Raw genomic sequence first — 22,607 nt, 5'->3', positions numbered from 1 at the left:
ATGAGATTAAGTCCTGCAGGAGCAATGATAAACAATTAGTATACTGTGTGCAAGTGTGTTTGTGTGCATGCCTGTGTGTGCGCGCACTTGTGTGTGTGTGTGTGTGTGTGTGTGTGTGTGTGTGTGTGTAAGAATTATAAGGGGCAGGAGGCAGGAGCTGTGGGGCTGGAAAAACAAAGAATCTTTTAGAATGGATTGTCAGGAAAGGTTTTCTAAGGAAGTAAGATGTTCCCTCGTTTTATCCCATTTTTCACCTCCATCCATGTGATTGACAGAGATCAGCTTAGATAAATCTGATACTGATAGCTATTCCGTTGGGCTTGGTCCTGCTGTATAATTTGCTACTTTCCTTATCCTCCCATGGCTGCTGTCCATTTCTATAGAAAAAGCAATTCTCTTCCCATGCCTTCAGTATTTCATGAAGCTGTAAAAACAATCAAAGAACAATAACCAAGAGTCTGAAGGCCCCGGTATATGCACACACACACACACACACACACACACACACACTCCAGAGCTGTTCTCTATGCCAGTTAAGTGAATATTATAAAGATTAAATGAGATAACACTTTACAATATTTTGTGCAGTGCTTGATACATAGTCAATACTCAATAAATATTAAATGTTATCATTATTATTATGATAATCAAGGCCTTTATTATTATTATCTCATAGACATTTGTTGAGGATCTTGCTGGATAGCTAATTCTTTGAAATACTTCCATTTAGGAATACTCCCTCCACATTCTCTGGGTGTAGGGCCCTGGTCAGTGATGTGGGGAGCAGCAGGGTACAAGAGAAGACAGAGCTCCTCTTCTTCCTTGCTTATGAGACAAAGTGCACACCACAAGTATAAGGTAGATGTGGAAGAACACTTCTATTTACAAAGCAGCCTAATCGGCACCAATGAATACATCCAAATTAGAAACCCAACTCTTCAGCGTAGAATGATTAAATGGTTGCCTCCTGGACCATTTCATCTTTTAATCATGACTCTCCTTCCCATAGAGAAGCATAAAATCCTGGAAGCATGGTAGGAGGTCATTCTGTTATTTACCACTTTGAAAATGGGGAGAGAACTTGCCTCAGAGATAAGGGAAAAACACTCAAGGAAAATTTTGGTTGATTCCAAGTAATTCTAACCTATTTGTCATATAACCACTCTCTTTCTGGGTTTGACTCATTTGCAATGTCATTTGGGCCAGTTTGTTACAGACAGAAGAAAACAAGGTTTGTGATTCAAATGTTTCAATCTCTATGCTAACTGGGATCCAGAGTTTTCAACATACAAATGAGAGATGGTGGAACTTACCAAACAGATGGTTACGTTCAAATACACCTGCACCAGAAATTCTGCCAATGAATTTCTGAAGCTGACATACTGCTTTGATTTGTAATTTACTTTCTTCTTGATACCTATTTCTTAGTTATGATTTCTCTGTAACCAATCACTCCAAAACTTAGTAGATTAAGACAAATATTTCCCATCTCTACCATTTCTGTGAGCCAACTGCTTGGGAAGGAGAGTTTCGCTGAATGGTTCTGACTCAGGTGCTCGTGCAATTGCAGAGAACAGGACAGGCAGGGACTGGAGCCACCCGCTGTCTTTGTGTCATCCTAGGACTTGCTAGGTAGTCTTTCCATGTGGGTTAGATTAAGCTTCCTCCTAGCATGACAGCCCTGTGGAAGCTGGGCAGCTTGCAGGGCGGCTCAGGGCTCCGGCATGAATATTCCAGTTCACAAGAGGAAGTTGACCAAGCCTGGGAAGTCACACTGCATCCTTCTGCTTCCTTCTAGTGCTGACAAGTATGTCACAAGCCTACGCATGTCCAGGATTGAAGAGGGAGTTGCAAGGTACTAGAGGAGCATTTCAGGGAGGAGATAATGTTGGGGTTCTCCTTGGAAGATCCAGTCTGCCACCACTTACTAATAGCAGGTTGCAAGAGCAGGCTTATCCTAGGGCACTGCCAACTTCCTGATGGAGTGAAAATGTGGCTCGATGCTGGATTTGTAGTTGGAAACCAAAAATAAGAAGTCAAGAAGGCCTAGCTATCAGGTCAGTAAACACTAAAGGGGAAAATCAACCTTTCTTTTGCTTTTCTTTCTTCACATTGGGTTAAAAATATCAGTTATTTAAAAAATATGTTTTTTAATGTTTATATTTGAGAGGGAGAGGGACACAGGGTGCAAGCAGGGGAGGGGAAGAGAGAGAGGGAGACACAGAATCTGAAGCAGGCTCCAGGCTCTGAGCTGTCGGCACAGAGCCTGATGCGGAGCTTGAACCCACAAACCGCGAGATCATGACCATGAGCCGAAGTTGGATGCTTAATCGACTGAGCTATCCAGGTGCCCCACAGTTATTTTTAATAAAATGAAATGTGATTTTTTTTCCTTTAGAACTGCCATCTATTATTCTACAATGAAAAATAACGATCTCAGATCTTTATAATAACTTCCCATTTCAAATACTGACAATAGATCTAAAAAAAGTTGATTCTGATTAAGTTTTATTCTGCCGCCTGAAAGAAGAAGCAAAAAACAAAACAAAACAAAACAAAAAACCAAAAACATCTCATAGTCACAAGAGGAAGGTGAGAAAACTGTGCATACATTACAGGGTACCATATAGTGCTGAAATTGGGGCTTGAGTCCCTGTTTTATACTTCATATTTTGCTGTTTTAAAAATGGTTTGGTTCTGATGGGGCTGATTGGAAATGTAATGAAAACCACATATGCCTGAATTATAAATTAATACAAATCAACTTTTAGCTGTGGGACTCTTTAGGCTGAGAAATCAAATATAATTGAAAATTATTCATTTTTTTGTCCTATGTAAGTATTTTAGCCTCTCCCAGTAATTATATTCAAGATAAGTTACAATATATGATGTCATAGTTCAGCTTTATTAATAGACAACCACTAGTATACACTTGATCTCGACTTGAGAGGAATCAGTGTTTGTCACCTATTTCATTATGACTTTGAACATGAGCATGCCTTCATATATACTCAGGAGAAGGCATACAATGAAAGGTCCACTTGGATATGTCTCTGGCCCCAATTTTCTTCCAATGTGAGCATGGTATTTACTTCAGTTTTTCAAACCATGTTTCCAGCATAGCTTTAAAATCTCCTCCCTCTCAAAATAAATAAAAAATTTTTAAAAATCTTTAAAAAATGGGCTCCTTGGTGGTTCAGCCAGTTAAACATCCGATTCTTGATTTCAGCTCAGGTCATAATCTCATGGTTCGTGGGATGGAGACCCACAACAGGCACCATGCTAACAGCATGGAGACTGCTTGGGATTCTCTCTCTTCTCTCCCTTTGCCCCTCTCCCTGTGTTCTCTTTCTGTGTGTCTGTCTCAAAAAAAAAAAAAACTTTTATTTTTAAATTTTTTATAATTTTTTAAATGTTTATTTTTGAGAGAAAAAGACAGAGTGCAAGTGGGGGAAGAGCACAGAGAGAGGGAGACACAGAATCTGAAGCAGGCTCCAGGATCTGACCTGTCAGCACAGAGCCCGATGCAGAGCTAGAACTCACAAACTTCGAGATCATGATGTGAGCTGAACTCAGATGCTTAACCGAGCCACCCAGGTGCACCCCGCCCAAGCCTTTTAAAAATCAATCGATCTCTCTCTCCCTCTCTCTCTCTCTCTGTGTGTGTGTGTGTGTGTGTGTGTGTGTGTTGAAAGCAGGAAAATATCTCAAGTGGGTGCAAAAATATGTAGAAGGGGTTGCCTCTAGTTTTTCATTCTACTTGCTGATCTTTTAGTCCTTCTGCTTTGCATCTTTAGAAAGACTTTTGGGGCAGGTCCAAAGAAAGGCTACACTCCAAATGAATGAAATAAGTCCATCTTTACCTGTGGGATAAATGCCTTGGGCAGCAAACACTGCTTTGTGTAGTGTGATGGTCCCCAGAGTCTCCTTGTTCCTTCAGCAAATAACCCCGGAGGGAAAAGCATACATCAGAGCTCATCAAACTAGTATTATGCATCCAATTAGCAGAACCCTTCACAACTTTCCCACCCTCTTGTAAACAAAAAACAAAAAACAAAACAAAACAAAACTAAGAGTTTTTCTGCAGTGGTTCTGCCTCTCAGTGTGGCTTCTTAGAAGTCCACTTTGAGAGTTTGAATGGCCTCTTAGCACAGATGGTTTATGGGAGCTTTTTCCCAAAAGCCAATATGGTCCAAAATTTTGTCAAAAAGAAAGTGAGAATATCAACAGCAGTAATTTCTTCATTTTACCTTATTTAAACTAAATTGTATGTAAGCCCAGACCATTTTTTTTCTTATCTGCCTACAGTTACAGTTAGAGTATCAAGGCAGATTGGGAAACAATTTGTTCTTTTGTCACAAGGTAGTTGGGTGAATGCAGCTGAACCCCTTAAGCAGCTCTCAGTCATTATCAAGTAAATTGAACATTGGCGGCACCTCTGTATTATACCATTCTGGGTTGGACTGACGTGTCGCAACTGTCTTCAAGTTGAGGATTATATTTCATCAAATACCACCGACTCAAAACCAGAAATTACTTGCGGGGATCCACTTCCTCCAAAAACCTCCATTGTCATGTATTCAGGAAAGAAACTGGCTTTCAGTAACTGTTGCTCAAACCTCAAATGCACAAAACATAAGCCAGTTTAAAAAGAGAGGAAGAATGAGAACTTTTATCTTTGGTGACCAGATGTCAGGTGCTAACGTAGGACAGCAGTGAATGGAGTTTGCAGAAGCATTAGGTGACCGGCATTACAGTGAATAATGGGAAGTGATGTAAGGGATGTTTCTGTCTAACTTCAGAAACTTCAGTCACACAGACATTCAGGATGTTTGCACATTTCCAGGGAGAACAAGCAAAATTAGAACACTCAAGTCAAAGAAGCATCTAAAATCTGATGACTCACTTTCTCTTTCATTTAAATAAAAGCTCTGAACACAACTATGTGACCTCAATACATCTAAATATGTTACTAGGAAAAGAAATAGGTTCTCAAATAAGTGACAAAAAAAGGTGAGTGGTAGTTAGCAACTTGCTAAAGATCTCTGTATCTAAGCAAAGATGCTATTGATTTAACCATTTAGAATAACCATTAAAAGCCTAGCCTCAGGACTATGCTGTGTTCAACACAGTCATTTAGCAGTAGGCCTGCCTTTGAACAGGTTACTTAACTTTTATTCATCTCAGTTTCTTTATCTATAAAGTGGGAATATTAGTATTATCTCTTGGGAAGACACTCCTTGACTAAGGTAGTATGTACCCAGCATTTAACAAAGTGCCTGGTTCATGGCGACTGCTCATATAAATGCTGAGTTATCACGGTGATGAAAATAATGATGAACATCATTAGAAAATAAATATTCTTAAGAGTCCAAGATCTACAACCCTGAAGATTCCATTGAATCTGTGCAGTAAGATTTACAGATTTAATTTTGATGTTTTTGTGACTTTAATACAATGATAGGGACTCTAAAACTGGGTTTATCTTTTAAATTAACCAGGCTGTTGTGTAAAATACATTAAAGTCAGTCAAAAGGTTAACCATATATAAAAAAACCCAGGCAACAGCTCTAGGTCACAATCAGAAAATATTGGACTGTAATGCTGCGATGTTCCTGAACACAAATCAGTCATATCAAAGATGTACACAAACAAAGTAACGAATAGGAATAACGTTTTCTGGCATTGAAAGTTTTCTGTCCTGAGTGGAGACCCAAAGACAAGAAGCCAAGATACTTCACTGTAATGCCTCAGAGCCTTAATTATCAGACAAGGGTGTGATGACAGCCCATTTCTTCCTTGGAAATAGTTCACATTTTGCTGGAGTCCAGCCCCAGCAGGTCCAGGGGTTTCTGAAGGATGAATGGCATCGGCGAAAATAACAAATGGACACAGACAACAACAGTGTGTTAGACTGGCCGCTTTATTGTGGCAAACGTGGCATTATATTTGTTAGCAATTTCCTTGTAGCATGCGTCATCTATGTTTCTCGGCTTTACCTAATTCTAAAAATGTTCCTTTGTGTAATCACCCATTAAGGAACAACATGGTTATTTTCTTGTATCGTTCCCTCCTGCCCTTTGCTTATTGACTAATTTTGTCATACTACTTTCATTATGTATCTATGTTTATTTATAGTTTATAAAGCATTTGCTTTGCTATTTGCATGAAAGGTCATCTAGCTCTCAACACCTCAAGTGGAACGTTTATAGAGACATGACTTCTTAATTGTTTCTTTGAACCATTTGCGGTATAAGGAACCCAAGCATTCGCTTTGGTCTGGGGTGCCGGGAGGGAGCCAAGAGGGCCCTGAGAACCCATGCCTTATGCGTTCCCAGAGAGACAATGTATACCTAGAAACTAATGAACCATTCTGTACCTTAACCCACCAGGTCCAATCATCATCTGGAATGCCTCCTGGGGGCCAAGTGGGCCTAGGGGGTTGGAGTAACTTGTATCCATAGATACATTCCTTTGTTGCCGGAGTGGGGATTTTGAACCCATTTGTCCCCTCCTTGGCTGGGAAATATATGCGGCTATCCTTCCATTAGGTAGAGGAGTGCTTATAGAGGGTGGCAAGGGCTGGATGTAAGGCCGCATAATTTCCCTGTGGAATCTTATTTCTTTCCCCAATGGTTCTTTTCCCAGGGGGACTGTTGTGGGCAATTCCCCAACAGACAAATCCCCTGGTACTTTCATTGGTAGGGGGGCTGCCCTGACCAACACTAAGGCCAAATTACATAAAAGCAGGAGTACAAGAAGCTTCACTTTTTGTGGGCCACCATGCAGTCCCTATCTGTCCCTATCTGGGCCCTGCCATCAGGCTGGTTGGATAGCTTGGCTTCCGGCAATATTTGCTCTTTCTCCTCCATCCCCCTTGGCACGACCCTAGCCAGTTTCTCATGCCTTCACAGCCAGATTCACATCATCAGCTAACTGTTTACCTTCTGTGAGACTATTTCTTTCAAAACCTTCACCCTAACCTGATCTTTGCTGTTAGCAAGCTTCGGAAGCAATTAGCAAAAGCTTTTAAACAGCACGTCTTGCATTTCTTCCTTCGATTCATTAAGACTCCTCATTACCTCATATGTCAAATCAAAACCACACTACCTGTTTTTCAAGACTGCAAAGAAATTTTTCTCTTTCCTTGAAGGCTTTTTTATCTTGTTGGTTTTTACATCTAATTAAAGACTTATAGATCGAAAAAATGTGATTAAGTAGCTATAAATTCAAAGTAATATAAAAAAAATTCAACAAGAAATGTTAAAGGATTTGATAGGCTAAATATAAAATTAACCTGGATAATAAAACACGCAAGAATAATGAAGAAATAATTTTTTTAAAAATAAGAGGAATTTTATCTCCATGTGGTAAAGCATATTCTTAAGTTATAGTGATTAAAACAGCCTGGTATTTACAGAAAGATGGAACAATTAATCTATTGAACCTAATAGAGCTCAGAAACAGAACAATATATACACTAAAATTTAGTGAATGATAAAGGTAGCATTTCACATCAAAGAGAAAAAGTATTAACTATTCAGTAAATGATTTTGTGTCAATGGCTATTCATTTAGGAAAAAAGTAAATTATTTAGATTACAATATACATGTAAGTGAACTCTAGGTGATTAAAGAGTTAAATAAAAATTCAAAACTGTTAAAGAATTAGGAGAAAACATGAGGAGATATGTTTATAAATATGGGATGGGCAAAGTCTACTAATCAAGATCCAAAATGCAAATGTAAAAAAAAATCTCATAATTTAACTCTGTACAAAGTACAAGTTTCCTCAACACAACAAAGTTAACAGTCAAGAAACTCACAAGGAGGAAATATTTGCAACATGTATTTAAAAAGAAACAAACAGGGGCGCCTGGGTGGCGCAGTCGGTTAAGCGTCCGACTTCAGCCAGGTCACGATCTCGTGGTCTGTGAGTTCGAGCCCCGCATCAGGCTCTGGGCTGATGGCTCGGAGCCTGGAGCCTGTTTCCGATTCTGTGTCTCCCTCTCTCTCTGCCCCTCCCCCGTTCATGCTCTGTCTCTCTCTGTCCCAAAAATAAATAAAAAACAAAACAAAACAAAAAAAAGAAACAAACAAAAACATTGTAGATTATCTAAGTGCTATGCAAGGATATGGAAAGATGAAAAATGTACAAATTAGTCATCGAGAACCTTTTAAAGAAATTTGGCAGTTTTTATTCAAATAGTTACCTGTATTTCAAACATATTCCCACATATGTACAAAGTGATATTTGTAAAAATATTCCCCAGCATCATTGGGAAAGGTGAAAATTGCTAAGCACCTAACGGGATTGGTGATTAAATTATGTATATTCAAATGAAATAACTTTGCAGCAGTTAAAAGAATAAGAATGACTTGAAGTTGGGAAAATATTTTCAAGACATATTAACTTAAAACATGTTGCTAAGCTAAATGAACAGTGCCATCCCATTTTTTTGTAGCCATAACAAAATATTTTGGGAAACAAAACTGAATCTCTTATATATCCATATACATAGCTAAACATGCAGAAAATGGTCTGCGAAGATATGAGCCAAATTGCCAAGGGCAGTTTTTCTGTAGCAGGTGATGAAAAGAGAATTGGTAAAAGCTGAAGAGAATTAGGCTTTATCTATAGTTTTACTATCAGAATGTTTTCATGCACAGCTTGTAAATTAAACAAATATGTTTTTCAAAGGTAAAAACAAAGTATGTGATGAGCTAACACTAGGTAGTTCATTTTGCTGTGGATTAGGAGCCCTGGGGGAGCACCTGTCAGAGCAGGCAGTGTGACAAACTGAATCACAGAAATCCAGGAAGGCGGTCTTGGCCTTTCTCAAGTTACTGCAGAATCAGCCACCTCTGTGAGAACAGTGGCTTACATCTTGTCGTTCCTTTCTATTTAATAAAGTACTTTGCCTACCTTACCTCATTCAGTTAAGAATTTGATGTTTTCCTCAGACAGGAAGCGCAAATTAGTATGTTGAGTGAGAGAACTCAAGGCTTTGTGAACTAAAAGAGGAGCAATCTGTTGAGGATAGTGGAAGAAAAGAAGAAAATGTATTGAAGGTGCAAGAATCAATCAGAGAGGATGATGAAGAAGGCAGCATGGAGCCTTGGATGAATGTGTGTGTGTGCGCGCGCGTGTGTGTGTGTGTGCGTGTGTGTGTGTTTCTGTACGTGTGCTCAGAGCAGTAGGTGTGATGACAAAACCTAGCCTGGATTTCTGGCCAGTGTGAAGGTACATTTTATGAAGGGATAAAGCCAGGGCAAGGAAGAGTAGCAATAATCTGTCTGTATTGTTGATTCATATCATCTTGGCCTGAAATTTCAGCAGAATGTAAGTATTTGGCCTTGATTTTTACAGGAACTGGTGTGGGAGCAGGACCTGGAATTTTATCTACCTTAATCTGGCAGGAGTGTCTATGTTGCAGGTGATAGGAATGGGTTCTCCGTCCTCTCAGACTTTATCTACTTGAGATCCATCTAGGCTAATTAGTTAACATTCCTGGGAATGAGTTTGATCCTAACATCTGGCTGAGGATAGATACTATGCTGAAATTATGATGACTGGTGAATTTAAGAAGATAGAGGGACATGTATCTTTATGAATCATTCCTTGAGAGAGAGTAAGGGCTAGCACAGCTTTTGTTACATTGTAAGCATTTAAAGGAACATGAATGAATGCATGAATGCATGAATGCATGAATGCATGCATGAATGAAGAGTTCTGAGATTCAAAATATGGTTTTGGGTATCCATGAAATATTTCAAGGTTGAAAACAAAATTGCGTCTGCAATTCTGAAAACAAGAGGAGCAGATTATTTTGAGGTCTTACCTGAGTCTACTTAAGGAACTCCCTCACCCCATATTTTTCCATTTCTTTCCCGCTGCAATAGAAATACATTCCAGGACCAGAGAGGGAGGCTTCCCAGGTTTAGCTGAGCCCCAAGTAGAGGCTTCATGTGTAAACACCTAAGAATTCATTATGGTTATGACTTTGCCCTCCTTCTACCAATGAAGCTGATCCAGGAAATAATGAGTTAGCTTAAAGAATATTTAAGTATAAGCAGAAGAGAAATTTGAATATTTAGTTTTTAGAAAAAATCAAATTAAAGGCCCATTTCTGTTTGAAGTTGTTAAAATATCATTAGTTGTATTAAACTTACTGATTAGATTCTTTTGGGATGCAATGTTCTTGACATGTCATCAAACTGCTATGAATGATGGACAAGATCCAGAAGATGAGTCAGTGGACAAAGGGATGTATTCAGGGTGCTTGTGCAGAAGGAGATCTGGAAAGTTGGTGAACAACTCCAAAGGGGGCATTTGAGAGAATACACCGAAGGTAGAAAAGAAGTTGGGTTGATTGGGTTGAGAGACAGAGGGAGGAAAGACTGAGAAGTGAATATTGGCCTTAAGCATTTATTTGTTCTATGGATCAAAAAGGAGGTAGATAAACAAAGAGGGAAGAAAATGCAAATATACAAGAGAAGAAGAGATGGCAAATTAAAGAAATAAAAAAAGAACCAGGTGAGATTTAGAGGGGAGAAAATTGGTGGCAGAGTCAACATGATGGAGTTTTGCACAGATACCAGCTGTGATATTACCTGCATCATTGAATCAGTGATAGAATTCTTACCTCTCACCCAGGTTTGATAATTAACAGTGCACCATAGTCTATCCACCAGTGTTCCAAAAATGACTTAAAATAGTGCAGATAATCCGTTGTGCTTTCCTTATATATGGTCAAAGGGGTAATTTTATAGAGTGACCTTTTAATGGGGTGTTTGGTATCCAAAAAATGAAATTAAGCTTTATTTTAGATTTGAATTGGATCCTTTCTAGAGTAGCTATGTTAAAGGTAAATAAAAGACATCATGTTTAATTTTAGGAAAACACATTGATTTCAGAACAACCATTTAAAAAGTGTATTCCCTATTGTTTCCTTTAAAATTATAAGATGATAAATTTTGTAAAATCTATGGCTATTTTTAAATGAAATAAATTTAAATGCAGTTTCCTTGTTTCTTGAGATTTTCAATTCACAGTTTATGCAAAAATCATTTTCATTTGGCTGCTGACTTGGTAAATATTTGAAACATAAATGCAGAATATGGATACAAAGATTTTTTTAACATACTCTGCTTACTGTAATCCTTAAATTCTCCATATCATCTGAATTCTACAGTTTAGTAACATTTCCGAATTGTCACAGAGACTATTTAGGTGACTTTATTTTGAGAGACTCACAAATCCAGATTCATTGGGCTTTTAATAAATTTATTTAAAAATAAATCTGGATCTAATGTAGAGATGAGTAGAGAAGAGAGAAAATGTAGTTTAGTATGCAAAATAAGCAAAATTTTTAAAGACTTGCTTGTTATGTTCATGGATTTTTTTTGAAGATGTTTTTGACATGTATTTATTTTTGAGAGAGAGAGAGAGAGACAGAGTGTGAGTGGTGGGAGGGGCAAAGAGAGAGGGAGACACAGAATCTGAAGCAGGCTCCAGGCTCTGAGCTATCAGCACAGAGCCCAATGAAGGACATGAACCTGTGAACAGTGAGACCATGACCTGAGCCAAAGTCTGACGCTTAACCAACTGAGTCACCCAGACGCCCCGTATTCATGAATTTTTTTTGGATAAAAATATTAATCTTATGTCTCTGGCTGTGTTTAGACGGAAAAATGGGATTTAATAGAAGTTAAAAATTGGTTTGTGTTGTCTGTATGAGGCTATTTGTTTATAAGTCAGAAATCTCAGTGCCTGCAAAATCTCATACAATTTCTTAGTTTTTAGATTTAAAAATTTTTTTATAGTTCTTGTTAATTAAAAGCACCATTCTGAATTCAGTAGTCAGTTCTGCTCCTCCAAGGTACTAGGCAGATGCTAAGACAGAATTAGAAGTGTAAGAGATTTATTAAGGAAAATCTTGTGAAAACTAAAGTAGAAGGGGCAGAATAGTCAAGGAGCACCTTCAAACAATGCTACCATTCTGATCAGAGGAAGGGAAGGGACAGAGGAAGGAGGACTGGGTAGGAAGAGACTCAGAAGAAGCACAGCTCTGAGAAAACTAGGCCATGGTGAAGCACTGGAACAAAAAGATTGCCCATTAGAGGAATCTTGTATTGGGCAGAAATGGCCCCATTCTACTACTCTGACATTGGTGGGAGCAACCTGGGGAGAGTGCTTTCTCAGCTGAATGCTGCAGCAGATCTTGAGGATGTGGCCACTGGAGGGGTCAGAAGGTTTTGCAGAAGGTTCTCTATTGAAGAAGGATCTGAGTGGCATAGCTTCATAGCTGCCCAGTGGGAAAGAACCCATAGGCTAATCAGGAGGTGGATAAATTGGAATCTTTTTGTTCAAGTCGTTTTGTCTATTCCCTTATAGTAATAATGATAATCACAATAATAATATGTCCTGTAGGTATAGCATGGTACAAGTCACAAAGTGCTATAATAAAACTTATGTGGTTTTATCATCTTAATTTTACAAATGAAAGGGGCTGAGAGAGGTTAAGTAATGTTGCCCCAATTCGTTTTACCAGGACTAGGATTTTCTTCACTAAACCATAGCTCCTTCACTTTTAGGCATATGTAGTCTCAGCTACTATATCTTGAGTTTTCTTTTTTTTTGATGAAATCTAACATAATGAAAAAAAAAGGTAAATATAACTTGTGTGCGTATTTCAGTAAATCATTATTAAATAAATACCTGTATAACCACCAGTAGAATCTTGCTAACATGGTGGAAGTTCTGGTAGGCCTCTTCCCAATCACAATTTCATTCTTTTCCAGAAAGGGAACTTCCAGAGGAGCAAAAAACTAGAAATAACTCCACTGTCTATCAACAGGTAAATAGGTAAACTTTGATACCTCCATCCAAAGAATGTACCTTTTAGCAATATAAAAACTACTTACTGGTGTACACACCAACAGAAATCACTCTTGAAATCACTATGCTGAGTGAAAGAAGTCACACAAAATAATACATGCTGCATGATTCAGTTACATAAGTTCTAGAAAATGCAAACTAACCTATAGTGATAAAAAAAACCAGAAGACTGGGTGCTAAGAAAAGGTTGGATTATTAAGGGGAATTGGAAAACATTTACAGAGATGGAAATATACTATTTCCATTTATCAAAACTCACTGGATTGCATACTATAAAGGATGCAGTTTATTGAATTAAAATTATACCTGCATAATGTTGTGGGGGGGAAGCCTCTTTAATGACAACAAAAATCTCCTATTATGATTGTATATCTATCTATTCTTGTGTTTTGGGAGTTTTGATTTTTGTATTTTAGGACTTTTAATAATTACTTACAAATTTAAACAGTGTGGCATCTTTGTGAAAAATTTAGCCTGTTGTCAAAGTGAAATGACCTTATCTTTGGTATTGCTGTTTGCTTAAGAGCAGTTTTGTCTGATATTAATAAAGCTATATCTGCCATGTTGTTTGCTAGAATTGCATAGTATACCTCGTTATATTCTTTTCTTTAAACTTATTCTAACATAAAAAGTATATCTTTTTTTAGAAAGAAGTCTGACAATCCCTGAAGCATTAAGTCCATTCACATTTTTAAAAGATACCTTTTATGGGTATGAAATTCTAGATTGGCAATTATTTTGTTTCTGTACATATAAATGATCATACTATTGACTTTCAGTTCTATTGTTGCTCTTAAAGCACTGACTGTCTCTGTGTCATTCTTTTGATGATCTGCCTTTTTTTCCTGTGGCTGCTTTACAGTAGTTGCATTTTCTTTGGGGTTTGCAGTTTCACTATGACATTTCTAAATGTGGTTTCATTTATTGAATTTGTTTTTTTCTGAGTTTTGGAAAATTATCAGCTATTACCTCTTTATTTAATACTTCTGTTTCATCCCTCTTTCTGAATCTGTCTCCTTGTGGAACTCTTATTAAAAGTAAGTTAACTTTGTTAATAGGTCTGTTGGCCATTTGCATATCTTCCTTGGAGAAATGTTTGTTCATGTCTTCTGCCTATTTTTAATTATATTTGGAGTATTTGGTTTTTGAGTGTTGGATTGTATGAGCTCTTTATATATTTTAGATACTAACCCTTTATTGATATGTCATTTGCAAATATCCTCTCCCATTTAGTAGGTTGCCTTTTAGTTTTGTTGATTGTTTTCTTTGCTGCGCAGAAGCTTTTCATTTGATATAGTCCCAATAGTTTATTTTTTGCTTTTATTTCCCTTTTCTTAGGAGACATATCTAGAAAAATATTGCTGGGTGGGGGATGAGTGAAATAGGTAATGGGGATTAAAGAGCACACTTATCATGATGAGCACTGAGTACTATATAGAATTGTTGAATTACTATATTGTAAACCTGAAACTAATATAACATGGTATGTTAACTATATTGGAATTAAAATAAAAAACTTAATAAAAAAGTACGTTAGCTCTTCTCTCTGTTATCCATATCTTAACTTTCCTCTATATTTTCCATCTTTTTATCTCTGTATGATGCATTCTGTTAATTTTCTGGCCCATTATCTAATTCCCTGAATCTTTTTCAAGTGCCTAATTTTCTGTTCAACCCCTCAACTAAGTTTTTATGTGTGCCTCTTCTGGTTTTTTGTTTCTTTTATACTATTCCTTCCTTTCTTTTTCAAATGTGCTGGGACTATTTTTATAGTTTCCCTCTCTTGCAGACACATTCAAGTTGTCTTTGATATCTTTAAACACAGTAAGCATACTTGTTTTATTTCTGGATCTGATCATCTCAGTATCTCAAATATTTTGTATCTCTTCTGCAATTTTTTGGGTGCTGATTATTTTTCATGTGCTTTATTTTCTTGTGTATTTGATTATTTTTACTGTGGGCTCCTCAATATTCTTGAAAAGGTACTTTTTATGGATCTTTGAGGCCTAAAATTAAGGTGCCTTCCTGCAGAGATGATTTGCCTTTTCTTCTGTAGACCCTACTGGACACTATTAATACCATCAACCAAGTTCATGGCTTGAGATTGATTGGCTGTCCAAATAATGTGATCTAAACTTCAAATCTTTACCAGGATAAGACTGTGGTGACCACAACTTCTCAGGAACTTTCTCTGCCCTCTTATCTCTTTCCCTCTACTTACTCAGTGCCGTGATAACTTTCTCTACAGTCTCTGAAGGGGTGTGTATGTGTGTGAAGAGGAAGATAGGGACTTATTTCCGGTTTGTTTTTACCCTGAGATGAACCCCCTGGCACCCAGCTTAATGTGGGAAGAGTCTCATAATAAACTTACCACCTTGAGTGGACTCTGGGCCTTAACTTCTGACTCTCTCATTCAAATTTACTGGGTTCAGCAAATGCCCTCGAGCAAGAAGGAGCTTCAGTCTTTACTTATTTTTCTAAATCCCATGTTCCTTTAGGTTTTGGCTTGGTGGTCTCTTACTTTTTTATCAAATATTTCATTCTTTTAAAAAGATTTTTAAAAATCTTAAGTGGTATTTTAGTTGTTTTCATCAGGAATTTGATCTGAATCCAGTTTGCAATTTACTGGAAACAGAAATCTTGGTTCTTAGACCTTATTATAGGAATCACAACCTGAAAGTTAACTAATGGAAGTGATTGTGATACATCACTGAACATGGAAGAATAATACAATGTGGAAAAGCACCCACACTGTTTTACCAAGCTTAGGGAAAACAAGTTTGATTTGGGGCATGAGGCACTTATTTCCTTATTTAAGATACAGCTTTGCAGCATCGAAACTGGCTAAGCTATTACCCAGTACAATTGTTTAACTCTTTACATCATCCTTAGAGATGTCCTTAGAGTCCATTTGGGCTACCATAACAGAAGACAACAGACCGGGTGGCCTATAAACAATAGAAATATATCCCTCACAGTTTTGGATGCTGGGAAGTCCAATATTAAGGCACAGGAAGGTTTGGTGTCTGGTGAGAACCAGCTTCCTGTTCATAGACAGCTGTCTAGTCACTGTGTCCTCATATGGCAGAAGGATCTAGGGAGTTCTCTGTAGTCTTTTTGTTTGTTTGTTTGTTTGTTTGTTTGTTTGTTTGTTTAGAGAGAGAAAGCAGGAGCAGGGGAGAGAGAGAATCCTAAGTAGACTCCATGCTCAGCGTGGAGCCCAATGTGGAGCTCCAGGCACTTCTGAAGTCTTTTTTTTTTTTTTTTTTTTTTAATAAGGGCACTGATTCCATTCCTGTGGGCTCCAACTTCTTGATCTACTCACTTCCAAAGGCTACACCTCTTAACACCATCATATTGGGCATTAAGATTTAACATATGAATCCTGGGGGAAGGGGCACAAATATATAGTATACAGCAGTAGGAAACCATGGATGCCTATGGATGGTCATTTGTAGAAAGAAGGGTCACATCTTAGAAGAGTTAGGAAATGTTCCACTCACCCCTGTTTTACCCATAGTTTCCTCTCCTGCCTGCCACTGTGCTTGAAAGACATGGAATTTTATGATAAAAAGAGAGATCTTGATCTCATAGTTTCTTTTGAAACTTATTATCAAATACATCATTGCTGAGACATGGAAAGTTTGGAATAGGCCACAAAAATTATTAATAGATAACAGACACTGAAATATAAGCCACAGGGAAACAAGAGAGTTGGTCTTCCACTCCCATTTCCTGCTACTTAATTCTGTCAATTACCAGGGTCTCATCTACTGTGTTTTGTCAACTAGTGGTAGACAGACTTAAAGACCAATTTGTTACCTGAGATATGAACAAAATAAACATTATGAGAAATAAAGCTTTCCCTTTTTCATCGTGAGCGTGAGGTCTTAAAAAATGTTCAAATTTGCATTGCAGTGAGGACTCCTGTGAGAGAATCTTGGTTTATAATGAGTGGTGAAATAAGACAAAACACTAAACCTTACTAATGAGTGCCCTATTAGTAAAGCTCAGCATCTATTTCCTGGAAAAGAAGAACATTTAAGCCGTTGTTTTCAGAGAGGAGAGAGAAAATAATATGAAAGTTATCAGCTGCAAATGATCCACTTTTAAAGGTCTTCCTGCCACTTCTCACATTGTTTTTTTAAAAAAATTTCTTTCCGAAAATGTCAGTGGAATCTTTCCTGTATTTCAGCAGGCACATTTACTGGCATTTGTAACTCTACTAAGACATAGAAGTCAATATGTCAACATGAAATTATGTATCCCATAGGTTGATGAGAAACTATATTTTTCAAACATCAGCCTTTTATTAGTATTAACCAAATTAATCTTTGGGAGATAATTAAGAAGAGTCCCTGTCATACGTTGAAGTTCTAAAATTAAAGTTTAAAGCATTAACTCATTACAAAATTAATATAAATGGGAAACTGTGAATGATTCATAGACACACCATTTGATTATGACTCTTTAGAAGGCTGACAAACCCCAAGAGTTGGCTAATTTGAACACATCGCTAATGCAGCAGCATTCTATATGTTGATCAGTGAAAATTTAGGAACCTACTTAATCATAACATGCCTTAATTGTTTTCACAGAGATTCCTAATAGAATAGGCTATAATTTAGTAACTCCTTATTCAGGATCTTACAAATCTGTCTGTAGGCTACATATGCTATACTAATCTGATATACAGTACTTAGCTAATTATTTTTCTCAGCCAGAAATTATTTTTACCAAGTATAGGGGCGCCTGGGTGGCTCAGTTGGTTGAGCTTCCATCTCTTGATTTCGTCTCAGGTCATGATCTCATGGTTGTGAAATTGAGCCCCGTGTCAGGCTTTGTGCTGAGTGTGGAGCCTGTGTAAGATTCTCTCTCTCTCTCCCTCTGCCCTTCTCCCCTACTCGTGCATGCTCTCTCTCTCTCTCTCTCAAATAAAATTTAAAAAATACTAAAAAAAAAGAAATTATTTTTACTGAGTGTATTTAGTAAAGGACTTACCTTTTACATACCCATCAACCAGTAGTTAGTGTGGTTGAGGCATCAGGTGATAGCCCAGAAAAGCTGTGGTTTCCTGCTTATGTACTGGCCAGGGTTACAAAGGACTGCAGATTTATTCTCAAGCACAGCTCGAGAGTATCTGGTCATCCTCATGCAGAGATCTTTATTCACATTGCAGTTGTGTGTGTCTAAAAATAGACTTAATTTTTTTTCAGCACGTCCTACTTTACTTTTCTCATATTTTCTTTCTGTTATCTCTTCACTTCTCCTTTCCTGATGAACTGATGATGATTCAGGCTAGATTCTTCAGTTGCCAGCCAACCGTCTTCTCCCTGACCCTCCGTCGTACAGCATCAGATGCTGCTCTGGATGTAGGAACCTGAAGTGTACTGATGAATCCTCTAAGTTTTACCATAAATTTACCAGACTGCTGAACTACTGCCCACTCAGTTACCCCGGTTACAGCCCACACACTCCGTTTCCTCACACTCATAAATGTTCATCAATAAAACAGAGTTCATTATTATCCAAAGAATATTTTTTTGCTTCACTCTGGAAAAGAACAAATTATTCTTGCACTGAACCTGCTGCCTACTCATGCCCAGTCTCTTTTTGTGCCTCCTCTGTCTCTGGCCCCATTCTCTTAACATTCTTTCTCTGTGTATTTGAACTTAACTGATTTCCATCTAGGAACAGTACACAAAGGCTGGGCAGCAATACAATAGAACTGCTTTGGGAGGGACGGAGCAAGGCATCTGGCTTCCCTCCTTGATATGTTTCACTCATTTTTCAGCCTTTAACTCTGAGCCTGTATGCTTCTAGAACCACATTCATTTTATCTTTTTAATTTATTATTTTTTAAGCTTATGTATTTATTTTGAGAGAGAGAGAGAGCACGTGCACGTGCGAGTGGAGGAGGGGCTGAGAGAGAGAGAGAGAATCCTTCCGAAGCAGGCTCCTCACTGTCAGTGCAGAGCCCAACTCAGGTTTCCATCCCATGAACTGTGAGATCATGACCTGAGCTGAAACCAAGAGTCAGAAGCTCAACTGACTGAGCCCAGGCGCCCCTAGATCCATGTACATTTTTAAAGTTTATCCATGTAACAATATAAGGCCATATTAAGCGAAATTTCTTCTGGGCAAGAGAAATTTGCTATGCTAAGGGAAAAAATAAACCACTTATAGGGTTTCACAAACACTGATTGTTTCAGGAGTAGGAAAAGTGACTCAAGCAGGTGAAGCAGAGATATAAGACAATGAGGAAAGGGGAGGAATGTGAGGAACTAGGTCTCTAGTGTCATCTAAAAGGGGTCAAAGCCAAATTTAAAATGGCCAAGGCACATATTTAAAAGGGTCAGATTCTGCTTACGAGGCCATCAATTTGCAAAACATTGGAATATTTATGTGAAATGTACACAAAACTAAGCTTTAATAATACATGCTAAGCATTCATGTGCATCTATAATGCATGCCATCACTTGCCCATGAAACAGATGTTTGTGCTGATGTTCCATCTACAATGTCTACATTCAAATCAACCCTGTAAAGAAGTAAACTCCCCAAGGCCTGAGCTGAATTCCTGCTCTGGTTTCCCTAAGTCAAGCAAACAAGTGACTGCTTGCATTAGTTTTCCAGTAGAACTATAGTCTGTGGGGGTGGGCGAGGGGTCTGCTGCTTTCCCCAGTGGGCAGTGCTCCCCCTCAGCATGACGCTCTCTTTCTCATCTACAGAAGATGGACTTTAAGTGCTCTTACTTGAAAGAAATCGACAGATCAGAAATGCTGCTGGAATTCAGGGAGAGAAGAGCTTGTTCCTTTGCTACAGCTTCAGAAAATACTTAACATGCTTAGTCATTAGGGTAGAGAAACTAGCTTAGATTTTAGATATACAAATTTAGAAGTGCCATCGCTCCAGCCCTACCTGTCTTTTGGATTCTAGATATAACTACATGAAAGCAGAATGATGCTGCAAGAGTGTGAGGCCCCATCTCCCCAGCCTTGAAGTGGCCAAATCAGGCAATCTTTGCAGGAACAACACTCCTGTAAGGCCCTCAGGGAACACGAGGCATTCTGGACCACTCTGTTTTAAAAGAGACAAGCCAAATACACAAGGGCCCTTGGGAATAGAAAAAAAAATTTTTTTTGAAAAATACTTTTAGAAAACAGCTATCTAACTTTAAACTTTTCTAATTTCCATTTTATTCTCTCTTATTCATTTACGGAACTTGACTGTAAATCAGAGGATGTTTGCATTCAGAGAAAGAGGGACCAAACCAAGCTTAGCCAGTATCATGTCTTCTCCATTTTGAGACAGATACTGGCTGTAGGGTGGTACAGTTTATTCTTCATTGGACAGTTCTGGCTGGATTCTGTGATGGCCCAGTAATCCAGCTTTCCAACCCCACTGAGATTTCTTTTTTATCAGTTCATGCTTCCCTGACTGAACCAAAGGGAAGGACAGCTGCTGCCTTTTCTTCAACACCTCCTTAGCTTTGACGAAAAACTATATGCTGGCTTCAAAAGACTTCTTGGAAACCAAAGGTTAAACAAAAATAGTAGGATAATTTTCTTGTCTCTTCTGAGAAAGAAAGAAAGAAAGAAAGAAAGAAAGAAAGAAAGAAAGAAAAAGAAAGAATGAAAACATTAAAACACACAAAGCAGTTTAAAAACAGCATTTGATGTGGTCAGTTTGGAGCATTTAATAGGATAATGAATCCTCATTTATCTCACAAACACATATAATTCAGATGATATGTGCATTCATTGATCCTCCTGACTTTAAAATAATAGTTATGTTTATCAAGTACCTACTATGTATTAGTACAAAGTATATATTAAACCATGATGTCTAAAAACAACTCCATAAGGCAGATATTATTACCAACATCTTCGTTTTAAAGATGGAGGAATTAAGGTACAAATAGATAGAGCACATTGCCCAGCATCAAACAGCTAGAAACTACCCAAACAAGGACTTAAACTCAAAGTTTTTGTTCTTTCCACTCAGACATTCCACAGCCTCAAAGGAAGGATGAGTCTTTATCCCTCAAGAGGCCCCATACTTGCTCCACTGAATACAAAGTGTGAGCCCTGACCTCAACAATTACTGCCGCTTGACCTCACTGAATTCACACGCAGGTTTTTTGTTTTCTTTTAGGAACAAAGAAATATGTCTTGTGTGAAATAAAGGTCACAAAACTTCCCCAAACTCAACAACTTCTCATCTCCATTTTTTCTCAGCAAAGAGAATAATTGATATCTACACAGGTAGGGATTTTTTAGGTTTTAGAGATGGACAGGGGAAAGAAAGGATGAAGGTACATTCCATAAAAGCATCCATCATAGCTGTTTATCAGAACAGTCATCCTTCAGAAACAACGTAAACGTGTTTGGCTCAATGCCTGTGTATAATAAGTGCTGGATGATTGGTGAACACACTCTTGAGTGGGGAACAGTTTTGTTCTGTGGGGGAGGGGAGCATTCAGAGTCATTCAGGACTTGGGAGGATTGTTCAAGCACATGGATTTCCAACGCTCTCTTATCCAGCTTTCAAGGAGCATGAGTGAGACCTTGCTCTCAATTCTTACTTAATTTCTCACCTCCTCAAGTTATTCTCATGTAGTGAAGACAATATAACTTGACATTCTTGTTTTATTCTCTTTCACTGGTCCAGCTTGTCTGACCTTTTCTGTTCAGATTCTCCCAGAGTCTCCCCAAAACAGTTAATACTATTTTTTAATGTTTATTTATTTTTGAGAGAGAGAGAGAGAGACAGAGACAGAGCATGAGTGGGCAAGGGCCAGAGAGAGAGGGAAATACAGAATCTGAAGCAAGCTCTGAGCTGTCAGCATAGAGCCCAATGCGGGACTTGAACTCATGAACTGTGAGATGATGACGTGAGCTAAAGTCGGACACTTAACCTAGAGAGCCACCAGGTGCCCTGAGTTAATGGTTTTAACTACACTCCCCTCAACCCAGAAAAGTTGAGAAAGATAGTCAGAAAGTCTTTAAGGAGAACAGATCTTCTTATTAACTTGATTAATCAGTGAGGTAGGTTATTAATTCTAAGACTATGCTTGAGAGAAAAAAAATGCCAAGCAGGTGGGTAGGTTTGAAAATAAAAGATATAATATGTGAAAAATTTAGCACAGTTCCTGGCCCAGAGAATAGACTGAGCAAATGTTAGTTGTCTTTCCCCACAAAGTCCTACTTCACAAAGTTTATAAAAATATTAATAGAGATGATGTGTATTCAAATGTTTTCTAGAGAGTAAAGCACAATACAAATATATATTGTTACCATAATACTGCGGTTGACCCATGGCCTCTCCTTGTGGCAGGAATCTGCCAGTGCCTCGGATCACTTCTCAGTCTCCAAGACTTCAGGTCATGCTATCCTACCTTGCCCTGTCACAATTATTGTGGTCTCATTAGCCACATCGAGGATCCTTCCAGGACCTTAGTCTCTTGGTTCCTTGACTTCTTCCTTCCAATAATCTTGCCTTCCACCCAACCTCAGACAGTCACTTTACAATATCAATTGTAGCCATCCTTCTCTCTGCCACCATTTCCTCTCTTACCAACTGGCTTCATTTAGTGCCTCTCATTCAACAATCCATTGACTCACTGGGACCCAATGTTCTTCACCCCCTCATGCCCTCATTTACCCAGATTAACTCCCAGAGCAAACCATTTCAATCAGTCATTA

The sequence above is a fragment of the Panthera pardus genome, unplaced genomic scaffold (genome assembly GCF_024362965.1).
Source record: "Panthera pardus isolate Hobbes unplaced genomic scaffold, ASM2436296v1 HiC_scaffold_7, whole genome shotgun sequence".
Classification (NCBI taxonomy): domain Eukaryota; kingdom Metazoa; phylum Chordata; class Mammalia; order Carnivora; family Felidae; genus Panthera; species Panthera pardus.
This window is presented reverse-complemented; position numbering follows the sequence as displayed.